General features: G+C 38.4%; 1 long non-coding RNA gene across 2 annotated transcripts; it reads right to left on the reverse strand.

Moving 5' to 3' along the window:
- Positions 1–332: 332 nt before the first annotated feature.
- Positions 333–15376, reverse strand: LOC135295983 (uncharacterized). 2 transcript variants are annotated; one of them, XR_010358022.1, is made up of 3 exons: positions 15247–15371; positions 10975–11022; positions 333–8570 (listed from the first exon to the last, which is right to left on the reverse strand). It is a non-coding gene; the product is annotated as an uncharacterized LOC135295983 (long non-coding RNA). The 2 variants fall into 2 exon arrangements; XR_010358021.1 differs by lacking the exon at positions 10975–11022 and having other exon boundaries at positions 15247–15376.
- Positions 15377–15655: the final 279 nt, after the last annotated feature.

Here is a 15655-nt window from a genome sequence, read left to right on the forward strand (position 1 = left end):
TCACAGGCAGATATTTCAAACCCTTTATTAGCAAGGCCATAAACTACATATGCTGTTTGATTAGGATATGATGAAAAGAATTTATTAGCAGATGTGTATTCAGCTACACTGTTTTACTGGCAGCTTTATGAGATTCTCTCCTAGGCTGACAGGTGCGGCTTGCCAGCTGCCTTGTACAGCAAACAGGGGATGGAGACCATGCCATGTGCAATGATTTAATCAGTTACCATCAACTGCTGGAAAATAAACAAGCTTTTGTGCATTTCTTTCAGTCCCATGTATATTAATTGAAACCAAATATTACAAATGACACTGAAAGAGAGTATCGCTGATCAGAGGAAACTTAAATTTAATAGGACACAGCCATGTAATACATAAATATAATAAAGCACAGTCATGTAATACATAAATATTTGGTTAAAAGATAGCAGAATTTTGTTAAACTTGGCAATGGGAAGTCTTTTGAAGTCTCATTTGTCAGTTTCCATTCGTGGGACAGTCAAATCTAGTCATTTGGGTCACAGCTGGCAAAAGAAAGATGATCCTCTTGGTTTATTGTTCTGATACAAAATTGTCATTACAAATTGAAAACACAGGGCAAATAAAAGAGGGCAAATGGGGAACTTGTGTGGTTACATATTTTTAACTGTTGCGTCTGGCTGTACTTTGCTTAATAGGGGTTGCAGAATTCAAGATGTCTATATCCTGGGTCTCATTACTATTGTTTAAAATTTCTGTACCACTAGTTTACAATTAAAACGTTCTTTCTCAATTCAGTTCTCATAGCCCATGTTTTCAGTGCTCTAAATATGTGTAACCTGAACTAATATTTTTATTAAGTATCTGACAGCTGCCTTGAAACATTTTTATTTTAAATATTTGCATGTCAAAATACTGATATAGAAGCCAAATAAGAATGTTCATACAATGTAAAGAAAAAGTAATATTGCTAAAGTGAAGAGAGGACATTTTACAGAAGATCCTTTAACTTTGTTTTCTGCATGTTTGTGACAAAGAGTTCTCATGATTACACTGTAAGCAAGGACAAGTGAAGAAGAACTGCAAAGCAGATAAAAAATTTGTCAAACTGATTGCGTAAATAATTATAGCAGTGGTCAGTTAAAAATTATGAAAATTGAAGCCATGGAAGCATTTTGAAAAAAGTGAGTGCTCTTTGAAGTATCAGTACATCCAAATTCTTTCTCTCAGCCTAATCATATATTCAGATTTTAGTAGATTTTCTGTCCTGGTTTAGAGTCAAGTCCTGCACAGAACTAGAGGTGCTAGAGAAGGAACAGCACCAGTAGCCAAAGACTTTATTCTCTGTCTGGTTTTTGATCATAATAATTTCTCTGAAGGAGATTACTTTTGTTCTTTTCTATTTTAATGGTTTGAGAGAGATGAGTTTCTAGTAGTGACAGCTAGGGGATCCAAAACTGTGATAGTAACTGCAGGCCACATTAGGCAGAAATATGATATTTTATAATAGATTATGAGGTACTGATGTGCTTTCATTCACTCTTTTTCTCTTCATGATCCTTGGTGTATTTTGTTGCTGAAGCAGAGACCACAGGTCAGTCTTTTCAAGATTTTACCAGGAAAAGTGTACCATCAAGAGCACGTGTTCTGCAACTGATTAGAAAATAGAGTTAATACACACCTATGTTTGCAATCAGCTTCTGGGGATGCCTCAGAGAAATTGCCTTGAGAAGCTAGTAGGCATTAACTCAGTCTAGACTCTTCCATGCAAACAGCCCCATCATATTGCTGCTCTGTATTTCCAGTGTAAAGTCTGCCTCACGGCATGCATGTGTGGAAGCACCCCCTGCACCCTTCCCATGGAGAGGCTTTTATCTTGTCCCAAGCAACAGAACAGCCTCTCCACCAGCTTGGGGTCCAGGCCATGTAAGAATGGGTTCCTCTCAGAGCCTCTGAGAGGATCTACACCAGTAAAATAAATGATAGTGTGACCCCAAAGTTAACTTAGCATGATATGGTTATCTGTCTTTACCTCCAAAAGAAGGTGGCCACACTCAGACTCAACATGGGGAATATCTTTATCCCATACATTATCCTCAAACCACACCTGGGAATCATCAGGGAGAGTGCTAGTTATCTTGAGTCAAAATCAGGCAAGGCACCATTTAACATTACAGATAATGGAGTTTTAGTGTCTGTGCCTGTGCCCTGTTTAATTTGCTGGTAAAAATGAAACCTTAGGATACAGCTAAAAAGTCTGCAGTCTGGATCCACAACCACAACAGACTTCAGGATGTTATAAACCCATCATAGGATACATTTATATTGCATGTCAAGCTCAGGTCAGCATTCTGGATCTGAACCCTAACTTACAGACACTGCAAAAATTTACAGCCCTAAAACAAGGTTGCAATTCCCTCAATGGCAGGGGTTTAAGTCCTTCAGGCTCCTAAGGTGCAAGGTGAGCTAGCATATGATGTTCAGGTCTATTTTGCAGGCTGAAATGATCAAGGGAAGTTTGAGGAAGTGTCTCTAACTTTTTCCCAACATCTGGGCACAAGCCCGAGTTTGCAGAAATGCTCTCTCAAGGCACCAAGGAGCATGAGGGAGTCCTGCAGGGCTGTGCCTCAGCTGGCAGGAGGACTGTTCACCATTGTCTGCTAATCAGGTCTCCACTAGGACATAGATTTAATCCTGTGTTGCATGTATAGCAGAGTGAGAATATAATCTTCTGTAAAGTTTTCTGACTGTTCCATTTGTTTACAACATATCAGGTGTGTCATCCACTGGACTTATTTCCCAAGCAACTTTGATCTTTCTCTCTGTCCAAAAAAGAACTCTGCAGAACTCTCAGGCACAGCATGACTATCATGCAAGAGATATCCTGTTCTGGTTTCATTAGCAAAGTTTCTCTCCCCTACCCCACCTCTAAATGTCTCCAACAGGCAGACAAAGGCTGCCTCTGCAGAAGCAGATGGCTGTCTTACATGCCAAAGTACAACCTTCACCTCTCCTCCAGTGGGGACTTTTGAGAGCATGCATATTCTTTAGTGTCTACATGTACAGATAGTAAGAAGTCACAAAACCTATATAACTGACTGTCTAACAACTCTGCTCAAATGTCTGGAGTGCAAAATATCATCTAGTTGTAATAATTGATTGATTTGAGATAAGCACATTCACTGCATCTACACAGTTGTGGTCAAAATTTCCAATATATTTCTGGTTCTCAACACCTGCATAAAAGGGCAACTTATTTCTGTGCAACTCTGCCTTCTGCTCACCTCGCTGTTCCAACAGACTGGTGTACCTTGAGGGAAATGCAGCAATTAAGTCCTTCTAAGTCCTTTTGGGCCTTAATGTTTTTCTAAATAGAATTAGTCCTTTTTTGCTCCCCAAACACATAGAAACACCAGACAACATTTCATCCTTGGCACAAAGCCCCACCGAAACATATTCCTAATGTTATTTATATGGTATTTTTATATGGCAAGAAGTTATCCTCTGGAACCCTGCCAAGGATATTGCACAAGTAGGTGAGGGCCTAGAAACAACTGCTAATCTCAGAGATGGCAACATGCTTTAATCTCCAAGGTCTTTGTTTAAATTCCTTGTTACAGATTATATACACCTCTGAATGTACTTCTCTTGGAGAGATGAAATTAACCTCCTTGAATCTTGGCTTGCAGTCTAACTTCAGGATTGCTGCAGCACATCCTAGCTACAAATACAAGTTTATTGAAAAGAAGTAATGGGATTCAGTGCTGGAACTAACAGTAAATTTTCATTCCCAGAATTAAAACTGCCTGGTTTTGCAAAGTTGGCAGATCTCACAGTAAAATTATAAAATATTTTTCAGACTTGACCTCTGCAAAACTAAATGTGGGGTAGCAAAAAATGAACATGACTTGACAAAATGTTTTCTGAAAGTCTTAACAAAAGTGTTGCCACTTTTGCAGATAACATTTTCATTTTTAAGCACATTCTTTTTGTTACAGACCAATGCTTCTGACCTGTCTCTGTCAATTTCCTCTAGATATGTCAGTCATTACAGTCATGGTTTTGGTGTAGGTTAACAGAATGTAGACACATATACATTCCCAGACCCACCTATAAGATGGCATCAAGCACACTGAATGATGTGTGATGACAAAACACTGCTCACCCTACACTAAGTCTTTCAAACACCATGCCATTAAATTCATACTGGTCACAGAAGAGTTTTCTGACCATGAAAACTTGGTGGGAACTCAGATGAGTGGTAACAGATGGAGCTTGATGAGGTTTGGTTTAAGTACACATGTAAGACAAGTCCTTGGTGCTCGTCACTTCTTGAAGGGCTGGAGTTTGAATTTTGACCCAAACCAAGGCACTCTGGTAAATGCTGTTCACCTTCTTGGCAGAATAGCAAAGCATGTGTGTCATGCCCAAAATATTTCTCCTGGAAAGAAGGAGTTTGGGGCTGCAGTGAAGGGCAACCTGGGAATTGCTGATAAAGCAGAGGTGTTTTTCTCCTCCCAAAAAAGATGCTAGAGTTAATTTGTTGCAGTTTTGTCTGCACAAGACCTATTATATGGGCTGTAATTTCACGGGATGGAGACTCTGAACTCCCAGGTCACTTGTAAACCGATCACTCCCCAGCCTCTCCTCCTTGTGCTTTTAAGTGTTTTGAGCCTGGTAAATTGAAACCTGAAGAAACACAGAGCTCTGATCTTTGGGACCTCTAGAGCAAACCTGGACTTTTGCTGATTTGCTCTAGGAAGTAACTGCTTACTTACCCCATAATTAACACCACAAAGCTGATCCTTGGAAGATAAAGTATGGGAGGTCAGAGACAGGATCAGGGAAAAGGGTTTCATTAGAACTGCAGCATTTGCAGCCTGATTTTCTTCTCATTTGCATCACATTGATCCTGGAATTGTTTCACTAAAGTCAGAGGTGCTAACAACTATAAAATCTGTCTGGATTAGAAGCAGGTCATTACTATCACATCTAATGGATTTTAATCCATAAACTCAGTAAAAACAGCCACAGAAATTGCTTGTTAGCTACATGACTAACCACACTTTCACTCTTATCTCACAACAGAGGCTGCATTAGCACTTCCTTACAAGTTCCAATTTACATCAAGGTTTCAGGCACATAAATAAGTCTTCCAGTTGATTGACTTCCTTTAGTCAAGCAACTAGGTACAGTAGCATTCATAACAATGAGTAACACTGTTAAACAATCTTTGTATAAAATAACTGGCTTACCGGTTTTTATTTGCAGTTTGCTGCTGGAAATTTAAAGTGCTATCTTGTATTAAAATGAGAAGGAGAGGAAAAAACAAAGATAGAAAAAAGAGAAGATTTTAAAAAAATTAAAAAGGACTGAAGAAAATCCAAGTTCTCAACTGGTGGAAATCAGAGTGGCCTCACATGTCCCTCATTTCCTCTTTGACAGGTTGATTTCAGATTGACATCCAGTTTATATAAGTGAGGAGTCAATGAAAATATGTGATATACTAAGTAAAATAATCAGTTGCCACTGCTAAACTAAGACTTTAATGAACAACAACAAGAATTAAATAGGTATGATATAAATATCTATATATATATCTATATATAGACCTCATATATTTAGACATTCCTTTCCAGCATCTAATTTTAGATTCAGATTCCTGCTTTCCACACAAGTTATACCACAATTTTTTTGTTGACAACCATTTATATCAGAAATAAAGAATCATTATTTTGAGGTTAGAACAAGACTTATTTATACTACAGGACTGGATCCCACCACATTTTAAATATACTGGATGAATAGTTTTTGTGTGTCCCTCATTTTGCGTCTTTGTCACACACTGCATCCCACATTCAGTCTTTGGCATGCGATAGTTATGCATCCCAAAGACGTTTTCCTCATAAAACCGGCTGTTTACTTTTTGTACAGCAATACCACAAGCTAATGTTCTTTCTTTTTAAGAGGGTCAGGGTCTTTGGGTCTATTTTAAAATGAAAAATGAAATAGAGCAGATCAAATAACTTCAGAACATAAATCAAACCTCAAATAATCGAAAGGGCAGCCTCTAATTTCTTACCCAAAACACGTGAATACTGAAGAGGGATAAACAGTCTGTTAATTTGCGTTCTTGTTTTAGTCTTTATCTCAAATGTAATTCTAATACAGAGGAACTGAACTGCCAAAAATAAATTCTGGCTTGCAAGCAAGAAGGCATCATATTGCCAGTTATGGATACAATAGTCCTGTTTTATGAGTATGCCAGGGAATATTCTGGGCACTGCAACTCTGCCCCTTACATGGTTAAACTGTAAGAATGGTCCCTGACATGGTTTTGTTAAAATCACCTAGCATTTCCCAAACAATTTCCTGGCACAGTGCAGAAGTTAATATGGAAGAATGACCACTCAGAACAAGCAGATTGAAATAGTCCACATTTTGGAAATAAAAAAACTTAGTAATATCTAATTGTCATGACAATGCCAGCTGGCCCTGTGGTTGGAGAACAGGCACTTGGACTGTTTGCTCTGTAGTATAAACTTAGCCTGTATGACTAAGACACCTCAGCACAGGAACACTGTATTTCTGGATGCCTCTTCCCAGAAACCCTACCAAGTGAAAGGAAATCCATGAAAGAAAAGAGTGGCAGAAATATCCAGAAGGGGTTTTCCCCCCACATAAAACTCCACTTTAAAAACTTAGAAATATCTGGGTTTTTAAAAGCACTTAAAACTCCAGAATGTTTACTAGCTGACTGGGGGATAAGAGTAACAGTGGGAATACCAAAACCTTGTGTGTAAATTCCTGACTGCAAATAGTAGTTGACCTGTGGACATCATATGGCTTCTACACAAATATGCTTCACTGCTGCACAACTGTTTGAGGTACCTCCAGGGATTCCCAAAACATGTGCAGACTCTCTCTCTAGGGCTTACGCTGGCTAAGCTGTGGATGGGGTGCAGAAACCCCTGTGAAGTGCATGCACACTGCATAGGGCAGTGCTGTGAAAGCACCTGATACAGACATGATGGGATTTGTCAGAGTGCCGAGCCTTGCTTTCAGTTCAGGGACTACGCAGGCCTTTGCTCTCCAGATCTTCATTGCTCTGTGCTAATTCCTCTCTCTCATACACAATCATAGACCTGTTTAGCTTGAAAAGACTGGGCTCTGTCTGTTGTCCACATTTCCTCTCAGGTAAGTGTGTCTCCACCTAGGGAGGGCTGGTCTCCATCCAGCTTCTCTGCTGTTGAACCTCCCCAAAAGCAATTGTACCCGCAGACCAATGTTGAGGACACTTTCCTGGACCTTTAGTCCACTGACAAAGTAAGCTTTCATTTTGCTAAAGTAAACAGGGATGTTTTAACTAACTCACGAGATTAACCAGTTGGACCATTAGAGGAAAATGTGGCTCTGGAGCATCCCAGTTAGGAATGAGAAAAGAATGTTTGGGGTAGACATTTTCCATATGAAAGGTAAGATGCATCTCATGCAAGGGAAGAAAGTTGAATATAAATTTAAATAGTACTTTTTCTTTCCCATCTAGCCCTTCCACTACATGTTCAATACATGACTACTAGAAAAAAGTTGATGTGCAAATGACATACATTCATCTCTCAGAAACAATTACATCTTCAGCAGTGTGGCTGCTGCGAGTACAGCTCCTAACATGGAACAAGAAATGAAGGCCCATATTCTGCCACAGTTCCCACAGTCAGCCCATTGTCATTCATCATGGGCTCCTGAACATTTTACTAAGCAAAGGGCATGAAGCCATAATCAGTAAGAAAGGAATATAAGAGAATTAGAGAACACTAAAAAGAAAACTTCATGAGTGCTATAGAGTATTCTTCAATACAAAGAGTTTTGTTGTGGGGTTTTGTTGGCGTTTAGTTTTGAGGGGGGCTGCTTGCTTGGGGCTTTTTGACTTAAGCAGAATAAATTAATAGGAAAAAATGATTGGGAAATAGTTCTATTTTAAAAATAAAGAACAACAGAGAACCTTGCAAATCTTGGAATCTTTGTTGCCCCTTATTTTATGAACAAAATGTAAGCTATATAGTGTTGAGGACAGCTAAAGAAGGGGATTGAGTGGGAATGTTACTTGATTCAAACCTTACCATTAACAAAACTCTCCACTGTCAAAAATCTGTCAAGGGAGTTCCTGTATTCAAATGGACAGCATATTAAACATATCACTAACCTCAGAGAACCTAGGAATACCAAAACAAGGGATATTTTTAGCCCATTTGGCTACCTGGGGGTGGTAAGTGTCTGCTCTTATTAAAATCTTATAACTGTTTCTCCCAAATGTCAAAATTGTAAAGCTGTTGACTGATGCAGCTGAGATAACCCAGGCAGTGGTATCCCTGTGCTTTAGATGACATTGGTTTTACCATGACAGTGCAAGGAAGCTAATTTAGCTTTCAGAGAAATTAGGAATCCTTCCAAACTGGCTTAGGATACCTTCAGAATCCACCTCATTGTCTTGAAGCTATGTACAGAGGGTGAAGACATCCATTGGTCTGTTCTAGAAGCTCTGCTTTTGTCTTCACGTCATGAATATCCTCTTTGCTTCATGAGTTTCAGGGCTGTGGAAAAACCCAGGTCAGGATTTCTAGCTGAGTAAAAGCTCTTGGTATGCAAATTAGAAAAAGAAAAAATTAAAAAGAAAATAAAAATTGCACACTCAAAACCAGAAGTGCAAATAGACATCCACAATGGGCAGGAAGCCAATAGCAATGCTAGAAAATACAGAATATAATAAGTACAAAAACAGCTCTGTCGTTTTGGAAAATGGATATCAGAACATGGAGAGAATATACATCTGTGTTACAAAAAAAAAAGGTCAGATGCACACGTGCACGTTTTTGCATGGAAAGAGGAATTTAATTCCTTCCCTGAGTAAAGAATTTTACTCTTCCAATAGTATGACTTTTCATTGCTTTCATAGGAATAGTACAGTAAAATATACTCTGGGTTCAATTCAGTCCTACCTCTACCTCTCTGGTGACTTCTCTGAGTTGATGAGGAAGAACGTTTCACAAGTCACTGTGCTATTTTAAGCTCCTTAAAGTTTGGCACATAAAACAACTACAGTGATATAACAGACCAGAGGAGCTGTTACTGCTTCTGGCCCAACCATTCTCAAAGCTCAAAGAACTGAAGGTGTCTGGACCATGAGGAGAAGACAGTAAGCTGGAAAGTCTATTTAGGTTAGTTATAGCAATATAGTCAAGAAAGGATCTCTTAGGAATGGGGCATTTACATGGGATTGAGAGGATGGGTGAGGAAGGAACATGTGTGCTTGTTCTTCTGCTTGACTAACCCAAATAATGTCTGGCAGAGCTAAGCGTGCACAGCCCACAGCAGCCAGAGCTGGCACGTTCTCAGGCTTGTCCAGAACATGAACCTAAAAAGTTTCAGATTCAGTTTGGAGTCTCAAAATGTGTGAGGAGGCTCAAAACTACCACATCTAGACTGCACTTACATAAGACTATTAAATTAATTAGTCTTGCAGCACAGTACAAAGTGTAATTCAATCCTGGTGATAGATTGGGAGATTAATCACAATTTACAGCCTTGTGAAGGCAGATACGCACACACACACACAAAAGTATGTAAAAGGAAAGAAAGGAAAAGAAAAATATTCAAGCACTCAGAGACTTTAGCTTCCAGTAATAATTAAATGTATTGATGACATTTTTGAAAGATAAAGTATTTCTCCCTTTTTCTGTTTTTCGTTGATCATAAAAGTGGGGTTTGACTGCTTTCAGTTTCTAAAAAGAAAAGGAAGAAAAACCAAAAGCAGACAAGTGGGGCTTTTCTTTTGAAAAGAAACCTTGATACTTAGAATAATTTCTTTTTTTCCTGGCTTTTTTTTTACCAATTAAAAAATGTCAACAAAATTTACTTTTTCTTGAAAAAAAACAATTCAACTGAAAATTCAACAACCTCCAGTGCTAGCCCTGGGCCAATATGGTCTTCTAGATTAGACATGAATATTTTACACCAGTTTTTGGGTTTGGGGGGTTTTTTGGCTTGGTTAGGTTTGGTTTAATTTTTTTTTAGTTTTTGATCAGAAAAAATAGCTTGAATTTCAAAAAGTGAAACTCTATTACAGTCTTGAGAACCCACAAAAACATTTGTAAAGCATTTGAGAAGTGAAAGGTACCATTTTGGGCCCTAAGCCTTTCACATACTATTCAACAGTCAAAACAAAGTCATTTCAGTGGCAGATCTCCTATACTGTATAACCTGTATATATGTTATTTGAAAATCATGCTCATGACTAAAAAGTGGCTGTGGGTGTTATTACTTCTTACAGAAAAGGTGTGAAATCAATACATTAAATACTTTTAACTTTTAGAGGCTATCTATAATTTAATAATTTTTTTGCTGTTTTGCAATGTAGTGCTATTTCTCTGTTTTGGTTGAAAATCACTTACATCAATAACAAGAACAGAGGATTTGAATTCCCACAGTTGTTTACTGCAGTGACAGAAATCCCCTAAACACAATTATCTCGGATGAAGATTTTCATGTCCCTCACTCAAAGCCTTCCTAAACACAATGTGTTTTGCCCTCAGTTGACTGAGAGGGCCTGAGTTTCAGAGAATAGGGCTTCAGTGCTTCCTGAAAGTGTGACAGCTTCAAAGTATGTCCAATGAGACCCTAGAACCACCAGTCATTTTGGAAAAATGTTGTTGCTGTTTCTCTGATCCATTGTCTTTTTCAGAGTGGCACAACTGTGTTTGCTGTGCACAATTCCCAACAAACTGATTGATGTGGAAGGCAAGCCAGGAAAATCTCTGCTCCACCCCACTTTGCGTGTTCCACAGTCAAAAATGTTCAATAACTGCCCAGATGGGGAATATATTTTTTCCTTTCTGTTCCTGTACATACTCCTGCTGCAAATTGCATTATTATTGGGTCGCTTGCAGGCTCTTGACTTCATTCTACAGCTTGTAACCCTTTGCATAGTCTCCCACCTACCACATTGCTCTGGAAATGCCACCAGTGAGCTCCTGCCATGAAATGTTCCTGTAAATGGGAACAAAGGGAGCATATGGATCCTTTGATTCATCCTTGCTACACACACACACACGCACACATTTTTTTACCACCCGAATGAAACCCGTGAGTACTCCCAACATTTTGTGTGCAGCCCCGGGCTGTAATGACATTTGTGCTATATCTTGCTCTTGTTGGGATGTTGTATAACCATCATCACTCGAGCCTATGTCTTCATTCCTTCTTGGGTTACATGACCAGCACTGAGATTAGGAACAGGTTTCAAAGTATGTCCACATACTGGTAATTTATCACACACACATTACACAAATAAATAAATAATACACACATATATATCAACTTAATTGCTGCACATGTAAGTACCTCATTTCACATAATGAATACTTCAAGGAAGCCTATACCCCAATAGATATTAATTACTCTGTCTGAACTAGAGGCCCCACTATTCTCCTAAATGTGCTACATTCAGTGAGCATTGTATTTATGCTGTCGCTCATCACTGTGCTGACCTAAACATTTTATTTGCTAAAACAAAAGCAAAAATGAAATCCCGAAAGGAGAGAATTATTTTTTTTTAATGAGGGATATGGAAAAGGTTGGATAGTTTTGCATCAAAACTCAAATAAAATTACTTTTCCAGGTTTTATTTGCATTATTTTATTTAAACTATTTTGGTGTCCAAGGATAAGAATATTGCAAGTATTGTCTTTGGAGAAAAGAAATCCTTCTGCCCAGGTATACTTCTGGATAATTTGCATAATTCTTAGTTTACACCAGTGCATATAAGAGATGATTATTTTTTTCTGGTACTGAGTTTGTGCCATCACCAGAGCTGGGTTTTTGCCCAGGAGCAGACCCTTCTCCTCAGCTCAGCACATGCAGCACCAGTAACAAAGAAGTACCACCACTTCCTCACAGGAGGAAATTCCAGCGTTTACAGGGCCACCCTCCGTTTCAGAGGAATTTTGTATGATTTAGGACCACTACAAATTTCTGGTCCTGATCACAGCAAGCCTGAAGTAGATACAGCCTTGCAGGCTGGAGGTACATTAGACACAACAGCCATACTTGTGTTTTGCTCTGTTAAAAGGACACCATTCTTCTAAGTCCCAAGTAATTGCTAAACAGTCACACTTCAGCAAATTTCCATGAAAGATATACAAGTCCCCAGAGATGTTCTGGTAAGGGAGTGTTAAGTGCAGCATCCTTATATTTTAAGTAGGTGATTCTTTGCTACATAAATGTCCCAGCCTGCTGCATGCACAAAGGTAAGATGACCCTCCAGAGACATTAACAGGCTTTTTACCTCCTCCATGCCTTATTCACAGGCAGGCAGCATCCTGCCTCCCCTTTCTAGCCCTGCTTTGCTTATTTGTGTTTATGGTACACAAGGCAGTAGATAAACAAAAAGGAGTTTTAGACACTTTCTGTTCTTAGCTAAACCTTTTAGTTACACATTAGGGAACAGAAGTGTGGTACGACCCTCTGTTTATTTGTGGTTCTTTTAAGTGATGTCCAGAGACCTACATTTCATGGTTGTTTGAAAGTTTATATAACAGTGGAAAGCTGTTAAACAGCAGTTTACCTTCACTTTTTTCCCTTTTTTTTTTCATCATGTAAAGGATTTGAAATTAACACTCATTCTACCATATTATTTTAGATATTATTCAACATTCACCACGTTTTCTCTCCCGATAGAATATATATTTCCTGTAAGTAATGATAAGAGTATTCATGTCAACAAATCTGAAATCTATTTGGTAACTATGTACTTTAAAATAGCCCTTGAAATTTCAAAATAAGTTGCCGTTCAGCTGTCTGTAAAAAAAAAAAAAAAAAAAAAGATTAAAACCAAAAAACTGCACTCTTCACATTAGACCTATGAACAAGACAAAAAGTACTTCCAAAAAATATCTTTTCTTTTTAGTTCCTTGCATTCTAATAAGTAATACGTAATTCGATCTTTTAAATTAACTGGATATGTTTTTTTAAAATGCTCACAATGTCCTTGCACGTCTCCCAGCTCCTAAAGTTTGTCATGTTCAAACACCCTTGAGATCTCTCTCTAGCACTACAATGCATTCAGGAAATAAGTTTTTCTTTCATATGTCTAAAATCTCCCCTTTTTTCTTTATATTATTTGACCTTAATTCTGTTTCCTTAAGTGTCAATGATACTTTTGCTTTGCTATAGGATCCACTTCTTTTACTGCCTTATACAGCAGCAGCTCCTTCCAACACAGAACACTTCTTTCATTAAAAGAAAAGTTTTTAAAAATTCCAAATTAAATATACAATTTATTTAGTAACCAGGTCTTAATGCAAAGTCACTTTGGGATATTGGATATGTTGTTTTCGTTCAAATCATCTTAAACCTTCAAGCTAAGAAACATAAAAAAATTTCAATGCAAATCATTTAGTATATAAATTTTATTTGGAGTAAGAAATAACTGTATAAAGACTGCCAAAATTTTAATGCAAATTATTCATTTTCTTGGCTCCTTATATTAGGATGAAAGAAAACCCACTTTTTAATTATGAATTTAAGTGTTTGGAAAATAATTTTCAGCCTGAAAGACAAGCCAGTTTTGTTGTTTTAAAATCATTTGTGCCCAGGAATTTTTCTGGGAGAACATAGATGGAATTCATAGTAAAATAAATTTAATGTAATTCCATCATTTTTTTGGAAAGCTCACATGACAGAGTCATATCCCATTAATTCACAGTGATCACTAGAAGGCCAACTGAAAACTACAGAATAATACAAACTAGAGCCAAAAAATTTAAACGGTTCACTACACAAGACCTCATTTATTTTAGGTTTAAAAAAAAGACTTGTTGTCTTCCCCATGATAACTTTGTGCAACAACTCTAACTTAAATGACCACTCTGTAATGAAAACAATTACCTTTTAGGGTTATGAATTCTCACGGTATAATGTTATGCATTTATGTTTTTTCTGAAACACTTCTGGATGCAGATTCAGACTCTGTTACAAACATGTAAAATATTCTGCACTACAAGGCAATGACTAAAACAAAATTTCTCTTCTAAAGTTGCTGAAAACTCCATAGCTCACAAAGACAAATTTGTCTTATTATCATTATTAGTGTTTGTCAAGCTATACTATATATATTCTTCCTATATATATAGAGAGAATATTCTATTCTCTAACTCTTCCTAAAAGAAAACCTTGGTGAGTGACAGAACTGCAAATCCAACCAAATACCATGAAAACTGGCCATAATAAACTTTGCTGTAGCGAAACTCCACTTAAGGGTGCAGCAAAATGAAAATCACAGAGCACGTTTATGCTTTTTGACCAAGCACACTGCATTTACACAGCCACTTGAAACTGCTGACAGCCAAGTTTTTAGAGACTGAAAGAGTCACACTGAATAGGTAATAAGAATAATAATCAGGATTTCTGAGAATGCTCCCCAGTACTGATCTCGATAGAGTGTAATCCAAGGGACCAGTTGTAATTTTGAACATTTAACCAAAATTTGTCTTGTAGTTAAAAGACAGATGTGGTGTGAAAGCTCGAATTCACAGTTAGTAACTTCCCCCTCCTCAAACACATACAATAAAAAAAAAAAAAAAAAAAAAGAAGATTGAAAAGATATAAAGCCCTGCTTAGGCCAACAAGTTGTTACATTTCTTGAGTCAGGACAATTTTCTAAGTACAATCATTTCCTCCAACAAGGTAACTCATGTAAACACCATCAGGGTCGTACTGTTTGTTCTGTGCTGCCAGATGGGGGATATAAACCATGCAGAAACAATTTCAGATTTCCACCCTGATTAGTTCATCTTGAATATTTTCACAGTGTGAATCTGGAAGTCAGAAGTTTACATAATGGTTATAAATTAGGGAGAAATCCTGCTGCCAAGAAAGTCACACTCAAGCAAACAAACTGTCTCCTTCCTAACATGTTTTAGGTGTTGCTTATCAAACACATTCTCAGCTGTAGGTGGAGAAAGACCTTGAATTCCTCGTCGGTTTTTGGATTGCTGTTTTCCCACCGCGGGCTGTTTGGTCACAGCGGTGATTTACCCGCACCGTCCCCATTCCCATCCCCATTCCCATCCCCATCCCGGGCCGGTGCCTGGCCCGGGAGCGGAGCTTGCGGCAGCCTGCAGCTCCCTCCGGGGGCCAGCGGAGAGCCCGCAGCCTCCAAACCCTCGAGGAGCACTGAGCCATCGGCCAGGGAGAAAACTGAGCAAAACATACCCCCTGCAAGTCCTCGAGTCCTTCACACCAAGTTTTGCTGCCAGGCAGCCGAAGGGGTGACTTCTCTTGCAGACCTGAACTCCTCTCGTCTATGTTGTGCCTTCCTGAGCTTCTTCAGAACATAGCTTTGGCTGGGTTTTACTGCCATCCCTAAACATAAGCCTCAACCCCTGTATTATTTTAGAAAAACTCAACATAATGCCAGTTCTTATTAGGCTCGATGGTGGCTGAGGTTGAAAGGAAAATAAAGCTCACAGCGTGCATGTAGAGTAGATAACAAATACCCAAGTAAGGTTTATGCAAAGGCAACTCTCAAGGCACAAGCAGATGGAGTAGGCAAAAGGTAAAGTTTACACATTCTTTCCAATTGGCTTGGCTGAGTGCAAAAGCCAGTAAAGCGCTTGCTTTT

The sequence above is a fragment of the Passer domesticus genome, chromosome 3, assembly GCF_036417665.1.
Source record: "Passer domesticus isolate bPasDom1 chromosome 3, bPasDom1.hap1, whole genome shotgun sequence".
Classification (NCBI taxonomy): domain Eukaryota; kingdom Metazoa; phylum Chordata; class Aves; order Passeriformes; family Passeridae; genus Passer; species Passer domesticus.